Source organism: Augochlora pura, chromosome 1, assembly GCF_028453695.1.
Source record: "Augochlora pura isolate Apur16 chromosome 1, APUR_v2.2.1, whole genome shotgun sequence".
Classification (NCBI taxonomy): domain Eukaryota; kingdom Metazoa; phylum Arthropoda; class Insecta; order Hymenoptera; family Halictidae; genus Augochlora; species Augochlora pura.
In genome coordinates, this window is record NC_135772.1 from 19,549,045 (window position 1) to 19,565,536 (window position 16,492).

Consider the following 16,492-nt stretch of genomic DNA (forward strand, 5'->3'; position numbering starts at 1 on the left):
AACAGATGGAGAAACAACAAGATCATTTCGAATGCTCGTATATCAGTTTTATAAATGGCGTTGCACAAAACCCGCGCCCCTGCGGCCGACGTTGGGGGCGGGGACGAACGAACGAACAAACAATATATGATTAAATACTGTATATTGTATTCACGACCCGGAATCGGAAGTGAAAACGAATTCTCGGCGATCGAACTCCTTGTCAATGACACTAACAGCCCGGAAGGGGGATCATAGTTGTAAGACCGGTAAAAAAAAAAGTCGATTCGTAAAATCGGTTACGGTTTCGACGCGTCCGTTCCCACGGTGGCGGCCGCGCGCGCGCGAAACGGTTTCCCGATCGGGATCGCGAGTCGAACAATCACGGTTGCAAGTTCACTGGAAAAAGACGCATGTGTCCTCGGGATGCTCAAACGAAAAAAAAAAGAAAAAATGAAAAAAGAAAGAACAAAGAAAACGAAAAAACTGCGAGATTTTATGGAGACACACACCCTGTCCTGCGTATAACGGCCACGACCCGTTGAAACGGACCACCGTGTCCTGGGATAAACTGCCGACATATTGCCATAACAATGAATCTTTTTAATCGTTGATTTTTTGATAACGACTCGTATTTTCGTAAGTACTATCTCGCCTCGCGTAAACAGATGTGAATCGACTGCCATCGCTGTAATAAAATCGTAAGCCATCTTCGGCGACAGGAGTCGGCGGAACGCGCGCGCGTGCGCGATCGATCATTCCCGGTTGACACTCTTCTTCACGGCATCATCCGCTTTAAGCATCATCTTCTCATATCATCCATTCCTCTTGTTGCGTCGATAGCCCGGGTCCACGTTGCCGCCGCGTTATACCGCCGGCCCCTGTCGCTCGGCTTCCTTTCACGGATGCTCAATGTCAACGAACCTGTGTAGCTTTCTTTGGAACACGTGCGGTCGTTTAATTATTAATAATAGCGTGGTTAATGTTCTAAGTTTAGAGAGCGTTCTCGGCAACTCGCGGCTCGGCGTCTCCTCGTCGGATCGGCCCTCATCGAAGACCGCATCGCGACGCTCCGCGCGTGCTTCGGCTAAATTTCCTACTCCGCGCGCGGTGTCCGTAGCCCGATGAACCCCCCACGGAATTTTACAGCGTCGAGCCGCGACGCGTCGATCTTTGTCGGATGTTTGTAAGTTTAAACATTATACAGTGAATGAAAAATGTTTTCGGTCGCGATGTCGCCGATCGCCACGGCGATTCGGGGGTGCAACGTTTCGTTAGAACCCGCGCGGCGCGTGACACGGCAGCTCTGACGCGCAGAGTGTCTCACGAGGGTGCAATCGAGAAGCGGATCATCCTGGGAGACCGGATCGAGACCGTCGGTGATCGGTATCGATCAGTTCGCGGGGCTCGTTCTCGAGGCGGCCGATTTCGAAGACGCGCTCGTTATACGAAAATGTATACTAATAATAATTTATAACGAGAAATCACTATTTTCTTGTAAAGTGACAGTGGAAGTTCCCCGGGGGAACTTCCGGATTTCTTTTTGAACCCACCCATTGTTGTTCGCACACCGTCGAAACGAGTCACCTCGACGCGCGCGACTCGTGCGCCGAAGGGCCGGAGGTGTCCACCGTTCCCGACGCGCTCGATTCGGTTCTTCGACATTTTTCAAACGGAGTTTGTACCGCTTGTACCGTTTATTATGAGATACCCTGTATATAATACGCTATAAACGCCAACGTGTTTCGTTCCACGTATTTATTAGCGAGGGAAGATCCGTGCGCCGCGGTCGCGCTGTGGCCGTTTTGATTAAATCGCCTCGTTATATTTATTATTTCACGGATCGAACGGAGAGATCGACCGGTCACAGAACCTCAGCCACAGCCACGAAATGTGTTTGCAATTTTATTTTCTCGACAATGAAAATGACGAAGAAGCGACGACGTGTCGTCGCCCTGTTCCTCGTAAACCCACGGACACGTTCTGTATCTTCTCTTTCCTCTTTTACTCATCCGTTTGGGATCAATTCGAACTGGGCGGTTATACATATATATTACCACGCAGTTGCGCGCGGGCTTTGTAATCGGAACGCGGTCGCGATCAATTTTTTGCCGGACGAAGATCGCCCGGTTTGCTCACGAGGCAAACAGCTGCCCCTAAGTTGTATGCGTATAAGACTCTCTCGTTGTCCTCTTCAAACTATTAGATACCTTAAATAAGACGTTTTTAAGTAACGAGGATTTAGGAGTACCGACAAACAATAGCTTCGTAACGATTAGCGAGTTTTATTTGTAATTCATTGGCTATTTTATGTAATACGTCAATATAAGCGTAGGAGAGAATGTATGGACTTAATTGACTACTTTTTAACGACCACCTTCCGGCGGAGGCGTCATTCGATTAAGGGATGGATACTACTCCCCCCCACGGAGAGCTCCGTCGCGCTTTTTTCTTTTCTCAGCCAGGTGTCTTCTGCGACAGACGCGTTTTCCTATTTCATTTACTCTCGTTCTCTTTTCTTTCGCTTCTCTTCTGCTCTCTCTTACCTTTCTCTGTGTATTTGCTTTATTTCCGTATCGCTTCGTCTCTCGCTTTCTTTCGTTGCCCCCCTCCCCCCATCATGGCTTTTATGTTGCGAAACAATTGTAGTTCTACCGTTTCGCCGGTGTTTTTTTTTATTTCAGTGCTCCAAACGACGACTAGCGTGTGCGTGCGTGTGTGTATGCGTCCGTGCGCGTTGCGTTCCACGTCGAAGGCACAAAAGATTTTCGACACATTTTCAGAGTTGTTCGCGGGATCTTCGAATAAGCGCGCTCATCGGGCAAAACTAAAACAAAAAAAAGAAAAGAGAACGTCACATTACCGACCCCCTCCCCCCCACAGAGACAAAAAGGAAATAACGCAAGAAAAGATGATTGTACCGACTGTACAGACTGAATCCGATGATTCTGTTCTCTCTGAATCTCTCGACTGCATACGTAGAGCAAAATAAACGGATTTTGCAACTAGAAAAACTGGAGAGCCTCAGCATTTCTTTTCTTCAATCGTTCCCCGTGTTTGTATACGACGCACTTCTTCGTTTGGTCGAAGAGCGAGAGAAAAACGCGCGCGCGCGTGTGTGTAGGTGTGAATGGGAGAGACCAAAAGAGAGGGTGAGAGATAGAGAGAGAGAAAAGAGAAAGAGTATTGAAATCACCGTCGTTCAGTCATCCATCATCGTACTTGCAGATTTTGTTTAGGTGTATATATCGTGGTATTTCCATTATTAAACGAAGAGTAAGAAACGATTAGCGTCCGTAAACTCTAGAATTAAAGGAACAATATAAATATGATTAAAGAACAAAAAAAAAATAACGTAATGTGTATCGATGTGTACGTGATTGAAAAAAAACTTTGAATTACCCCGGCGTATTGTTTCTGCGAATTGGTTCCACGCTAGTGTCACTCTCTTGGCCCCCGAGCTAGTCGATATCATTAGGTGCACACAACTGCATTTTCGCCCGATCGATCCCTGGAGTGCCAGTCATTCTACAGCGCGCACTGAAACACTATCAATTCTCTCGAGCAGCCGATTCATTTAGGCCGAGACGCGAGAAAATCTTTCTCGGACGACAATTTCCGTTTTCAAGCAATAATACGAAGACCGGATGGAAATCAACGTTTCCTTTTCTTTCTTTCGACGTAATGTTTAAGAACAAGATGTATCGAATATTTGGTACTTGAAATACATATTGTTCGAATGTATGGGGATAGTTGCTTCCTCCACGATGAATGCCCTTTTATTCGATCTTCGGTGTCGTCCGACATTGAAAGGAAGAGTGAAATTATCGTCGAGATGAGCACTGCCTGCGGCATTTGCGCGCATAAATCAATACAACTTGGACAATTAAGTTTAAGAGCCTAGAGAGAGAGAGAGAGAGAGAGAGACGAATTTTCTGAAAATAAAAAAAGAACAAGAAAAAAATTATTGATCTCTTATGTAAAAATAAATTCCGGGATTCGTTTCACGTTTGTTATACAATAGCTCAAGCCTATGTGAAATGTAAAGCAACGCGGCACTACCTGTATTCCGATAGATGTATCCTAATAATGTGGTGGATTTAATTGATCACGTGGAACAATGAAAACGCATTAGCCAAGCAGTATTGGGTGAGCAATACATATATATATATTCAATTAATTTCCAAAATGGATTTTCCTCATACGAGAACCGATACGAATAAACTCATTTTACACTTTTACTTCGTTCACATGATTATTGCGTACAACAACATTTTTCGGTCTCCTTAACCTATTAACCAGGTCGTTGACTCGGCTTTCCTGGTTGGCAGGTTATAAGACGTAGGGGACACTGAAACAAGAACGATTCGTCGTTTGACCCTGTTCCCGAATTTTAACTGCACTTTTGCTGAAATTAAGGTGTAATTCGATTTTAGTCGACAGAATTCGTAGACAGAGTTCGATCGGCAGTTGTTTCGAAAAATGCTCGGAAAGGTTATAAGCAGGCTCTAATAACGCGGAGAGGTAGTTTCGCATTCAGACCGGTGGTGGCCATTTCGAGCACTTCGTACGAAGGTAAGCAGCTGTACTCAAGCAGAATACAAAAACGACTATGTATAACTCAGGAACAAGGTCAAACGCGGGGCACACACATGGTGGCCGTACGAACTTCTTTCGTTACCTTTTTCTCCTCGCGTTCGCTTCGCGCCGCTCCGTGCCCGGTGTTATGGAACACCCTGTATACAATTAAAGGCCGCAAGCATTTAAACTTTCTCCAACCGAACGGAGGCCTGTCCGTATATAGAAAAAAGAAAAGCGTTGTGTTTCATAGTCGCTTCGGTTCGAAAGGTTTTACTGCACGCGATGCGAGTCTTAAGGTTTTTTTTTCGCTGTAGGTTTATGTCCACGGCCCACGGCTATATGCTTTAAAGCTTATTTCTTTTTACCTTGCGAACAATATGACCCTTTTTTTCATCGTCCAGGTTCCGTTGGACGCGATATCTGGCTGGTAAATTTATTAAGCAGTTTTCATCGCGACGGTCACCGTCTAATTGCACCCTCTGTGGGCCCGCGCGTTTATTTGGTTAAGCGTGCCCCTCTACGTTGATTTCCATTTCCATGTTCGCCGGAGTTCCCCCGTCCCACACGTATCGCTAATATAAAATCTAAACGCGGAATGGAACTGCACGCGCTGTTTTATAGGGGTATTAACGTGCAATGGTTCTTTTCCTTTTATTTTTATCTCCTCTCGAGACAAGTGCATTCATGCATACCTCTCTTTTCTATATGTTTTAGTTGCGACGTGGGTCACGTTTGATTTTGAAACGATCTCGCTGAGAAAACGCAGGTTACTTGGCCGCGTACACATGGTAAAGTCTAATGTTATTTTATATTTTCGTAAAAAATTACACGCGACTGTACCGACGTTCCGCGTTATTTTGTCGTCGACGGAACAACTTACTAAAGAATACCAAAGATACGCTATTTGTACATACAACGTATGCAATATATCCTATCGTCGCCATTTTTATCTGAAAGTAGAAATAATTGTAAGGAATATAATAAAGATATATATCTTTGACATGTTATTGATTATTATTATGTTGTTTACTTAAAATGCATCGTTAAGTATTATATAGTTGATCGTATCATTATCTTTTTATTATTTTCTAAAAATTTGCACGGACAATGATCAAATTGCGTTATGCCTTTCATTTTATTTCTTTTGTTCTAATCGATTACCAAAGTTAGTAAAAAATGAGTATGTTTGATGAAAGGATGATGTTAATATGAAGTTCGTATTAAATATTGATTACGAATGCTTACTAATAACCATACCAGGAAAACAAATTGTTTTGGATTAAAAATAACATTTTTATCGAATTTCTATGATGGCGTATTTATCGACTGAGCAAATTTCCGAAGTCAAAGTTTCATAGGCACACCGTTAGGCGGAGCTACCAGCACTGTTTCAGAAGTTAGCGCAAGGAAAATTCCAATTTCTTGATCCGTGAAGATTGAAACGGTGAAACAGTGCATTCAATAGTAATAGTTATTACAAATTGGTATAACATATTCAAATATATATTGTAATAATCATATTCAACAATACGGAGATAACATTCCGGCGTTCATCTCTTTCGTGTGTCTACGTGAGTAAACTTCGTTTGCATTTGCAAACATAATTCGATGTAGCACCGTTTAAAAGGTTAGCCAAATTTGTTAGGCTACATATTATTTCCAGCTACTGCAACAATTCTGTTTACAAAGCAACGTTTGCTCAGACTCTAATACGACTGTACACCGCAATATGATGCAATAGGTTAATTGTGTGGAACGCATTCCATGCCGATTATTATTTTTTTCCCCGTAAAGAACTCCAAGGGACAAAAAACTAGCGGTCGCGCGCATGCGCCGGCCAACGACTGATATTCAAACTACGCTTCTAATTAAAATTTAAATTCGTATGTACAAGATTACCGCGTACCCATCCGTACGGGCGAACGTATTTAATCTAAATCATTATACTTGGTATTGAAAAAGCTTATTTATCCGTACCGCTCCCGCGGCACGAAATTATTCCGGAGCACGTTTGAAAAATATGCTAACAGCTTTCAAGGGTTTTGAAAGTAAACGCGCAATAAATTAATTGTATATACCGTCCGTAGTAAAAGTACCGTATAAAACAGGAGCGAAGTGTTTTTGTTCACGGCGAATTCGGAATCGGTCGCGTTTAATTTTCTAAGTGCGAGATACATTGACGACCGATGAAAAGTTATGAATTTAATATTCGCAACATTAACGGAGCGCGGCACGCGTGCACACAGAAACGCAATTTCATACTTGAATCGAACAAACGTCATATTCGAAAAATTCGACACTTCGTAACTTCGTTAATTAAACGGCAATTTTAATTAGCAAAAGTGAGGGCGACGCCGAAACGCGTTTTGAGATTCTCTGTTTGCCGAATTAAATACGACGAATTAAACACCGACCACAGAATTTAGTTCGAACCTCCTCGCGTGTTCCGCAACGAGGATCGTCCGCGAAGTGTCGTGCGAGATTTTAAATTTCGCGGGCCACTCCTATTACGTTCGTAATAACGAATTCACGTGTTTGCCCGTTGTTGCGCCGTACCGGGGTTTTATTCATACGAAACGCTCGCAGATTTGGCTTTCAATTATCGGACGTTTCAATTCACGCCGAACGATAAACAATTTCAAAGAGAGAGAACCAATTGATAAGTCCATTCATTACGGACGCCGGCGCCGGTCGATAAATATGTAAATGAACCGCGGAAGGCGGGATTTTTACTTGAAATTTTAAATGCCGCCCTCCGGGAAACCCGCCGAGAGCCTTCCTTGTAATTATAGATACAGGAGAGTATCCCCGTGGTGATAGGTGAGCACGCTTAAATCTGCATTACTGTGATTAAAAGAATAATTGATACGCCGAAAAACATATGGCGGAAAGCGTGGCGAACCGAGTCGAAAAGTTAGAGTCTCGCGAACGGAGAGCATTTATTTGTATCGTTATCGATTCTGTCGGACCGGGTCATCATTCTACCGTAATTCGAAAATTTGAATACAAAGGCATGTATCGTTGCACGGCTTTCGTATCCCCGAATAATTGCCGTATCCTCGCTGATCCTTTTGTTCGTAAACCAATTTTTTAGCAAGGGAAATGCATAGACACGCAAGTGCGACTCGAGATTGAAGTCGAGGTTTATCCCGATGGTCACGCCGTCGGGAAAATTCTGAACAATGTAGCGAACAGTCCTGGTAACAATATCGCAAGGCTCGAATCGGCGTGCACAACGTCTCCTAAGAGCAGGAGAGCGGAACTCGAACTGTCTTCTTCTTCTATTTGTCGGACTGCCCTCTCATTTGCTGGCTCTGCGTCCCTCTGCGACTCTCTCTCTCTCTCTCTCTCTTCTTCTTCTCTCCCTCTACTTGTATCTCCTTCTCCCTCCCTCTCTGCCTCTGCTTCTCTCGTGTACCCTATACACGTGTACGTATCCCCAGCTCTGTTCCGCTACGCCAGCGTGTATACGACTCTTGCTCTCCCCGTCTCTCTCCCTCCCCTTCCCTCTCTGGATAGGATGAGATCGGGCTATAGACGTGCACGACAGGATTGGACCGGCCTCTGACGTCATTGCGTGGACCGACGTATCTCGTCGACGATTGTCGAAAGCACGCCGTTCTCGCGCCTATATATCCACCTATGGCAATCAGCGGCAAATTCAAACACAACGGCCAACGCTTTCTTTCCGGCCATGTTAATCGGTCCTGCCCCGATTTTTATTACGTTCCGTCGTTCGCCTGACAAAAAAGAAAATCTACTTTCCCACCTTCGACGGGATGGTTTACGAAAGAGACTCAGGTGGTGGAAATTTTCGCGGCGGGAAAAGTAGATAACTCGTGTCTATTAACGTAGGAATGAAAGAAGAGCGACGAATTATTAATTTCTTTCGCGAAGAGCGAAGCCTCGCCGTTTTAAATATGGATTTCCACGGTTCGCGTATTCTTTACACATACGCTCGCGTTAGTGTAAGCATATACACTTATGTATGTATATATACATATGTATAATGTGTGTATATATAAATACGTTTGCCTCGTTTCTGTTCCTCACGTGGCAACTGTCTTGCCGTTTATGCTCGTCGGTGGCACGGTCGCGATATATATTTCGCAAAACCGTCGACTAAATGTTCTCGCTGTTTTATTGGAAAAGCCTCCATTATGCCTGTATCCGAACTCGTGTTAACGTAATCGAGAGAAATTCAATTTTGCGCTCGTGAATATCCGTTGCTTTCGTATAAATAGGGAACCACGGCTCCTTTCAGCTCGACGAGAAATTATAAAGTTTCAATACTTTGGTCGCGTAAAGATATTTTAAACGGTGGTCTAGATATTTCATGCTGAAAGGCCACACGCAGCCGTTCAAAAAGATTACCCGCCTTCCGAGAACGTAACTCATCGCGCCGGTATAGAATGTCCGACGAATTGAAATAACTTTAATGGCGAGATACCGTGTACGTATAGGATGTGTAACATTCTACTGTACCTCTTAACGTTCACGTACGCGATTGGCAGATCTTTCGAAAACGTTAACGTTGGTACAGCCGTCTTTTATTCTTTAATTGTCGAACGGTTTTTAGACGCTTTGAACAAAGGACTTTGGAAGAATAATTCAGGAAAGTATGGTTTACGCACGAAATCAGGATAGTAACGAGGTTTATTTATTTGGTTGGTGAATAAATTCGCAAGATCTCTTTCGGCGTTACGAAATTGTTTAATTCGCTTTTTCGTATAATTTAATTTTTCGGCAGCTCTCTGACCTCGACGAAAAACGAAGAACAGCGGACGTCGAAAATGCTGATTTTCGTCTCTTGGATATTCCATTTTCGAAAGCTAAAAAATCAGGAAGAATTAAATTATTCGAAAGTTTGTTAATCAACGCAGGCGTCGTTGTAAAAGAAAAAGAAAAACTCTACGAATTTGTTCGTCAACTGGAATATAATTCTGTAGATCGAATTATAATCCCGCATTTAGCGGTACAAATAGACGTACAGCGGTGTACAGTAGCGAGATTGGATTAATGGGAGTGATTTTGACCCGTCTGGTAGTTGTAGCGTTAATATCATATTCGCAAAGTACACGGGGGCCCCTGAAAAGAGGACAATGATTGGCCTCGCTCAAGATGAATGACATCGAAGTCTGCGTAAGCGACTACGTGCTTCGATACCGAGAAACATCAGTAAGAGTGCTAGCCGTTGAAAACAGCAGAGGTTAGGTACCGCCAGGACGGTGCGTTCCAGGCAGTAGAGAGAAGAGTACCCGGAGAGTGCACCCGGGACGGGTAGGTAGGTATACATAGGTAGAGCGCAGAGGCAGAGGCAGAGGCAGACGAGAAGAGACGACCGCTTGAAATCCCTCTCTCCTTCCCGCCTTTCCTGCCTGCTTCTCTCTACCGCCCGTCCGCCATGCCACTACGAGCGAGCGAACGTACAGCTAGGCCGGCACAGTCCTGTAGCCCATTTGGCATTTCCCCAGCTATAGCGGCGGTCCTGTAGCCCATCGTTGTTATCGTCCCGCAGCTGCATAAAGTCGGCTCTGCCTCCCCTTACCCCTCTGTCCCTCTCCCATCCTGTCGACCCACCGCCCGTCCGCTCCCCTCGTCAGTCTGTTTCGCTCAGCTCACTGCTCGACATCAACGTTTCTTCCTCTATCTCTCTCTCTCTTTCTCCCCCTTCTCTCTCTCTATCCTTCCTTCTCTTACCAGCCTACCGACCCGATCGTGTCGCCCTCCTTCCTCCCCCCAATCGTATCGTCGGTTCGACCAATCCCCTTCCTTGTCGCCCCATGAGCTCTCTCGTCCGACGCCGTTCACTTCTCTCTCCCACGAGCTTGCCAGCCTGACGTTTCCCCCACCGTTTCTCTCGCGCTCGCTCTCTCCCTCTCCTTCTCTCCCTGTCTCTCTCTTTCTCTCCGCCACTACCACTATCAGCGTCGCCTTATTCTACGTCGTTACCGCGCTATCCCACACACACACACACATATATAACAACGCGGGGGCATCGGTACCACGTTTCTACAGCGACGCGACAGTGGCGCCGCCAGCCAGGGACGCCTCGAAACGTTTCCACCCTCCCCCTTGCCCTCCGCCCGCCTCACCGCAGTCCATGTACCGTCGACGACGCCTGATGCTGCCGTGCTGCGGTATATACCAGCGAGCGCCGTCCTTGTCGTTCTATCGATTCCCCTCCCTCCCCTTCCCCCGTATCGCTCGTACCCAACCTCTTCTCGTCCTACTCGTCATGTACCCCCTCTCACGCTTTACTCTTCTCTGCGTCTCACTGGCAGCCAGCTTGCCTGTCTGCTTGCCTGGCCAGCCTGACTGCCTTGCCTGCCTTGCTCGTTTGCTTACTTGCTTGCATGCTAGTCTGTCCGCTAGGTTGCTAGCCCGCTTATTTGGCCCTGCCTGCCTCTCTGGCCTGCCTGCTTCGTTCATCCTCTGCGTCGCTAACCTTGGTGGAGAATAACCCGCCGTTCAATTCAAGGAATTATGACGGCCCCTTGCTTCGTTCTCTCTTTTCCTATTTGCTAGCCTCTCTTTCTCTTTTTCGTTCTTTGTCACTAGTTTCCTTCTCAATCTCCCCCTCCCTTCCATCTCTCTCTCTCTTTTTCTCGCCGTGCCGGCTTTGAGACGAGCACAGGCTACGATCCTTTCCTTCGCTCGTTGCCGCTCATTCGCGCTGATATTTACGCGCCTACGGGCACCGTGCAGCATGCGCTGCCATTACGGCAACCTCCGGAAACGACGCTGCTGCTCAATATAATATCAAACGTGTTCCACGAAGCCGTTCGGCGTTTCCCATGGCACGGTTATTAGGCGATTCTTTAAATTTAGCCAAGCGTATCAAGTTCCCAGACGCGAATGACACACAAGGCGATCGTGTCGCGAAGCAAATTCAATTCCCGTTGCCGATGGCACCGAACGCCGCCGCGTTCCGAGTCCTGGTTGCCTTGCGAAAAGGGCGCCATCGCTCGGCGCGATGGAGAGCGCGCGCGCGCGCGAGTGAACGGCCGCGATTCGAGGTTAGAACGCAGTAAGATCGTTCCCAAAGAACAATCTCACGTTTTTCCGTTGGGCAACCTGGAAAACGCTTGCATATGCGCCGCAAGTTTGGTAACAATCGTATACTACTGCCAGCGATCTACCATGCGATCCTTTCGTACGATTAATTCGGCCAGAACTCGATTTATAATTAATGACGATCCGAGAATAAGACGCGGCCCCAGGTACGTTCCTCAACTTTTAATTGGAAATGGATCGTGGCGAAACGATATCCCGTTGTTCGCGAATTTCAAATAAAATACACAAATTGCCGGCATCGTTTGCTGTTTCGAAGGTATTCGATGATAAATATGCCGATAAACCTTCGAGAATGATGAAACGATGATTTCGTTTTCAGTAAAACTATTGAAATTTGTATCGACACTGTTTCTCTTTACGTTCTTTGCTCTAACTTATAGAAATAGGTGCGACTTAGGACACTGGCTCTCGATATTGATCGCGCGTTGACTACAATGGACGATAGATTGAGACGTTACTTTTTTCCCCTGGCAATATACTTTCTAACTAGCTTTAATTTAGTACGGTCTGCGGCATTCTGTTCGCAGCGTAATTTCGCAAAACGTTGAACACAGGATCGCTGATACACGGCGTTGTCCGATTGTCCAATAACGCGTGCACGCAAGGACGAGGTCACGTGACATCCGATTAAACGAAACGCGTAGCCTAATTAAATTTAATTCGAATCAAATGTCAGCGTGTCGGCTGGCGGCACGAGCCAAGTCGTCCTGTTTGTTCGAAACGTGGCTTCTCCGGCACGGTGAAAGTTGTTTCCATGTTCTTTTTTTGTTTTCTTTTTTTTGCTTTTTATTAAAAACGAGACCGTGCGCAGCGAAACGTAATCTAATTCGCGGAATTAGAACACGTTCCGTGTTCGCCGCCGAACCGATTTCCTCTGCACCCTAATAAATGCACTTCTATCGAACGATACGAGCAAGCAAGTGGCAAAATAACGACGTTGTTTCGCGTGTCGTTGTTGTTGTTGCGCTAGCACACTTTATACACACACCGACGCGAGCACCGTTGGTACGCGGCCAGAAGCACTCGCGCGATGCACACGGTCCGCGTGCAATTTGAAGAATAGGCGCGGCAATTATCGCTTCGCGTTAATTTTTGGTGGTTTTATAGGGTATAGAGGCTGCATTGGCGTAACCGGCCCGATGATCGATCGGCTGGAAATCTCCGCAACCGTTACCCGGGCGGAATTAACCCTTGAGATATACTCTGTGTCTCGCGGGCCCTTCAGTCACTTGAAATTATTGGCGAGCGCGGTGAGTAATTGCACTTTCAATTGGTAAATTATTAAAGCCCGTCGCATCTCGCGTTGTTGCCGCCCGCGTTCTCGCTCTGTGTTATTGAAATCCACGACGGATATTTTTACCCCCCCTTATTTTTCCCTCTTCGCTCGCTTCTTCTTCGCCGCATCTGATCGTTCCGTGTCGACGAATCAACGGGCTAATACAGCTCGCTGGGGAAAAAAAATCGAATTTCTCCGAATAAATCGGTGACAAAGGCGCGAGTATTAAAAATATTGTTACCCTTATCTACTACAAGAATTAAAAACCCGCGTTATGGCCAAATATATTAGAAGCCATTTCAATTGCAAATAATTTATCTGGCTTATAGTATTTCCATTTTCTGTAACAAAATTTATTCTATACTTTGGCGATATCTATAGAAATAATTTTCGAACGACAGTTTTTAACGGCGCCGCTCGAGTGCAAAGGGTTAACGCGTGCAAAATTATTCCACTTGTCGGCGGGATTAAAAAAAAGTAGGAGAGGTTAAGTCGGTACCGTTCGTGTTAACGTTAACGCGTCGGGAGATTTTCTAATTTTTCGCCCGAGCACGCGTTTCGCGCCGCGCGGTTCGGCGTTGATTTTTCGGAAAAAAGCGCCGCGGGAAAACCCGGGAGGCGCGTGCCCCCGGTCCCGTTAGGTTTTACGGGCGCGGTAAAGTCTCCTTCGCAGACGTCGTGATTACATAAAACGTGGTTCGGTAGCGGCTGCGTTTTACTGCCCGGCGGTCGTTACATCGTTCTCTGTCCGGACGCGTCGGAAACGGTCCTCCGGGCAGCGTGCAACATTTTTCACGTGATCTTGACCTTTGAACAAAACGATCGGCCTGCCCCCCCCCCCCCCCCCGCCCCCCGGTCGGTCGGTCTCTCCTCCCGCCGGGCCGACCACCGAAGACTCGCACAGGGTAGAGGATGCAGGATGTCGTTCGCGCGACATCAGTGTCAGTCACTTGTTGAATGTCGGCCAGCGTGTACGGATTGAGCATCCGGCGTGCGTCCTTGCAGTGTTTTTCGCTGCAACCGCGCGCATTCCTCCTCTATCCGTTCGTCTGAGGTGCACGTTCGCCCGGTGAACGACGATCATCGTATAAATACCGAGCCAGACGAGACGTTCCGCTCGATGCTCCATTATCTTTAGAAATTAATCGAGCCTTTGTACCCCACCGGCGACTCGATGATCTCTTTAAAGCCGGATAGGGATTGGAGGGTACTTCAACTTTGACCACGAACACCGAAATGTAACATTGTAACGCTTTCGCGGGCATGGGTGCGATCTATATTAATTGCACGATTAAGAGATTCTTTTATAAGGCTCGCGATAAATAAAAAGCTAAGAGGAGAAATAATTTTTAGATTATTTTGCTTAAATTTTATTTTTCCTTAAATTTTCAGATAAATCGGGGCATTTTAGCAATGTAAGGATATTTCAACGTATGGGTAAACGGGAATTCTCGTTTCCCGGCGACAACGTTTTTCTTTTTAAAACGAGAATTCGCGTTTCCCGATGCGAATGTGTTAAGGGTTAAAGTAGCGACTAGTGCTGCAGTAGACGCTGGAGCCTTATGATTCTCTTTACAACACTCCAAGGTAACAATTTTCCTTATTTCCCTTAACAATTTTCATTATTTAGACACAGCAGAACATATTTATCATTTTAAATATATTTTAGTCATTTCTACAGAATTATATTTACTGATTGTTCAATTAAAAATGATCTACATATGTTTTATATTGTTTTAGATTTCGATGGAGAGTATCTTTTGCAGAATTCTACTATTTCCTGTGTAGGCGGACAATAAGTAGTACACCAAATGAATGCTACGCACGGTAGAGACATGGTTGCAGTATTTGCAACATTTAGAAGCGGAGGTCTTCCTCGTTGTTAGATCTCTCCTTGTTTTAACATTCACTTATAACTTCCGTCCACAACGTTTGCTAATTTTTTGAAGCACTACTGTCCTGTCTTGTAGTGTAACTTCGAATTAGTAGTACCATTCTCATCCGCGCGGCTATTGATCTATCTTGCTCACAGTCTACATTCGGTGTCCTCGTCCGAGAGGAACAAATTCCTGATTTTAGTTGGAGCATTACTGTACTTTGAGCAACTTTGATAGGTCTCGCTGTTTACCCGGTCGAGAGTGTTCCAGGCACGTGGTTAGGGTAGATTCGCAGCCGTTGATTATTACCGTAGAAGCCAAAATAGGGTGTACAGCATGCTCAACGATATCTCAGTTTCTCTACTTTTGCTTCAAGCAACTGCAAAATGTTAATACAATGGAAAGAATAAATTTTCTAAATTATATAGCTTTCTAAAATTAAAAATCAAGCTTACCTGCTACGTTCGCACCTGGATAAGGACAATATTTTAATTATAGAGAGAAGGATTCTTGATTTAGAAGAAACGAATTTTGTACATGATATTTATCATTAGACGGTGGATTTTGTTCAGGAGAAAAATGAATAGAAGTAATTTTGAACACCGGATAAAATGAAATCCAAATGCAGATAATTTTCATCTTGTGCAAAAAGATCTCTGGTACAGTCGTTGTAACGTCAACCGGTTCTACGAAAATTATTGGAAGGAATCATGAGACGTCCGCCGAGAAGCGAGCGACGAACGATGATCGCGAGTAGACGATTAAACGCGAACGGTTTCGAGTCGTTCGACGACGGATTCGCGCGCGTCGTTCGCGAGTCGAATCAGCCGGCTGAAAATTTAATCGGGATTTTCGAGGTCCCATTTTCGGGCGAAGGCATTTACGTGTTCGCTTTCGACGGGCAAATACGCGGGTGGGGGGTAACGGAGTTCCGGATGACGTTTCCCCCCTCCGATGACTGTAACGTGTCCGTCCCGTCGTCGAACGTGAGTCTCCCGTCGGCGAAAAGATTACCGCGGATCCGCCACTGATTTTATAATTACGTTAATGATCGCCGCCCTCCGCGAATTCAATCTCGACGCGGCGATGTTTGCGCGCAAGAGTGGTTCCCGTTGGTCGACAGAATTCCTTGTAACGCCGCGGCGAGACCCCGGCGCGCCCGGTTTATGTTAGGGAATTTCGACGAATCTGCTACGACGGGATTTAATATTCACTTAATTAACTCGAAAGCTCGTATCTTGCGGGGGCCGCGAGCGCGACCCTGTCGCTAGGTTAATTGCTAATGCGTCTGTTCCGGCGAGTGTTTTCTTCTCGCGAAAATTCGCGGCGATCCGATCTGACCCCGCCGGTCGACTGCGACCTGGAAACCCGCTTTCCGAACGTAATTTTTCAAGCACGATGTAATCGGCAGCGTTTCTTTGACGCGCGACAATTCTTTGCGGATTTTAAATACTATTTTTAACGCGTTTCTTAGTCATTTATTTTAATTAAAGAATATTAGAATTAAGATATTACGGATGTATGTACGGTAGATATATATAATATAGATTATATATAATTACAGAATATTAGAATTAGTACAATTATTTAATTTATAATAATTCAAAGTTTGAGAAAGTTTTTAAAGAAGCTGCGAAGAGTCATAAACATCGTGTCTATTTTTATAATATTGTTATTAGAATTTTTAAAATTATTACTAAGC

At 45.4% G+C, this 16,492-nt stretch overlaps 1 long non-coding RNA gene across 5 annotated transcripts; it reads left to right on the forward strand.

The window, feature by feature from the left end:
• The first annotated feature begins 5,996 nt into the window (after positions 1-5,996).
• LOC144469121 (uncharacterized) lies at positions 5,997-14,733 on the forward strand. Of its 5 annotated transcripts, none has more exons than XR_013493922.1 (4): positions 5,997-6,131; positions 12,745-12,887; positions 14,306-14,500; positions 14,654-14,733. It is a non-coding gene; the product is annotated as an uncharacterized LOC144469121 (long non-coding RNA). The 5 variants fall into 5 exon arrangements; XR_013493921.1 differs by lacking the exon at positions 5,997-6,131 and adding an exon at positions 9,452-9,844; XR_013493920.1 differs by lacking the exon at positions 5,997-6,131 and adding an exon at positions 11,475-11,783.
• The last annotated feature ends 1,759 nt before the right edge of the window (positions 14,734-16,492 follow it).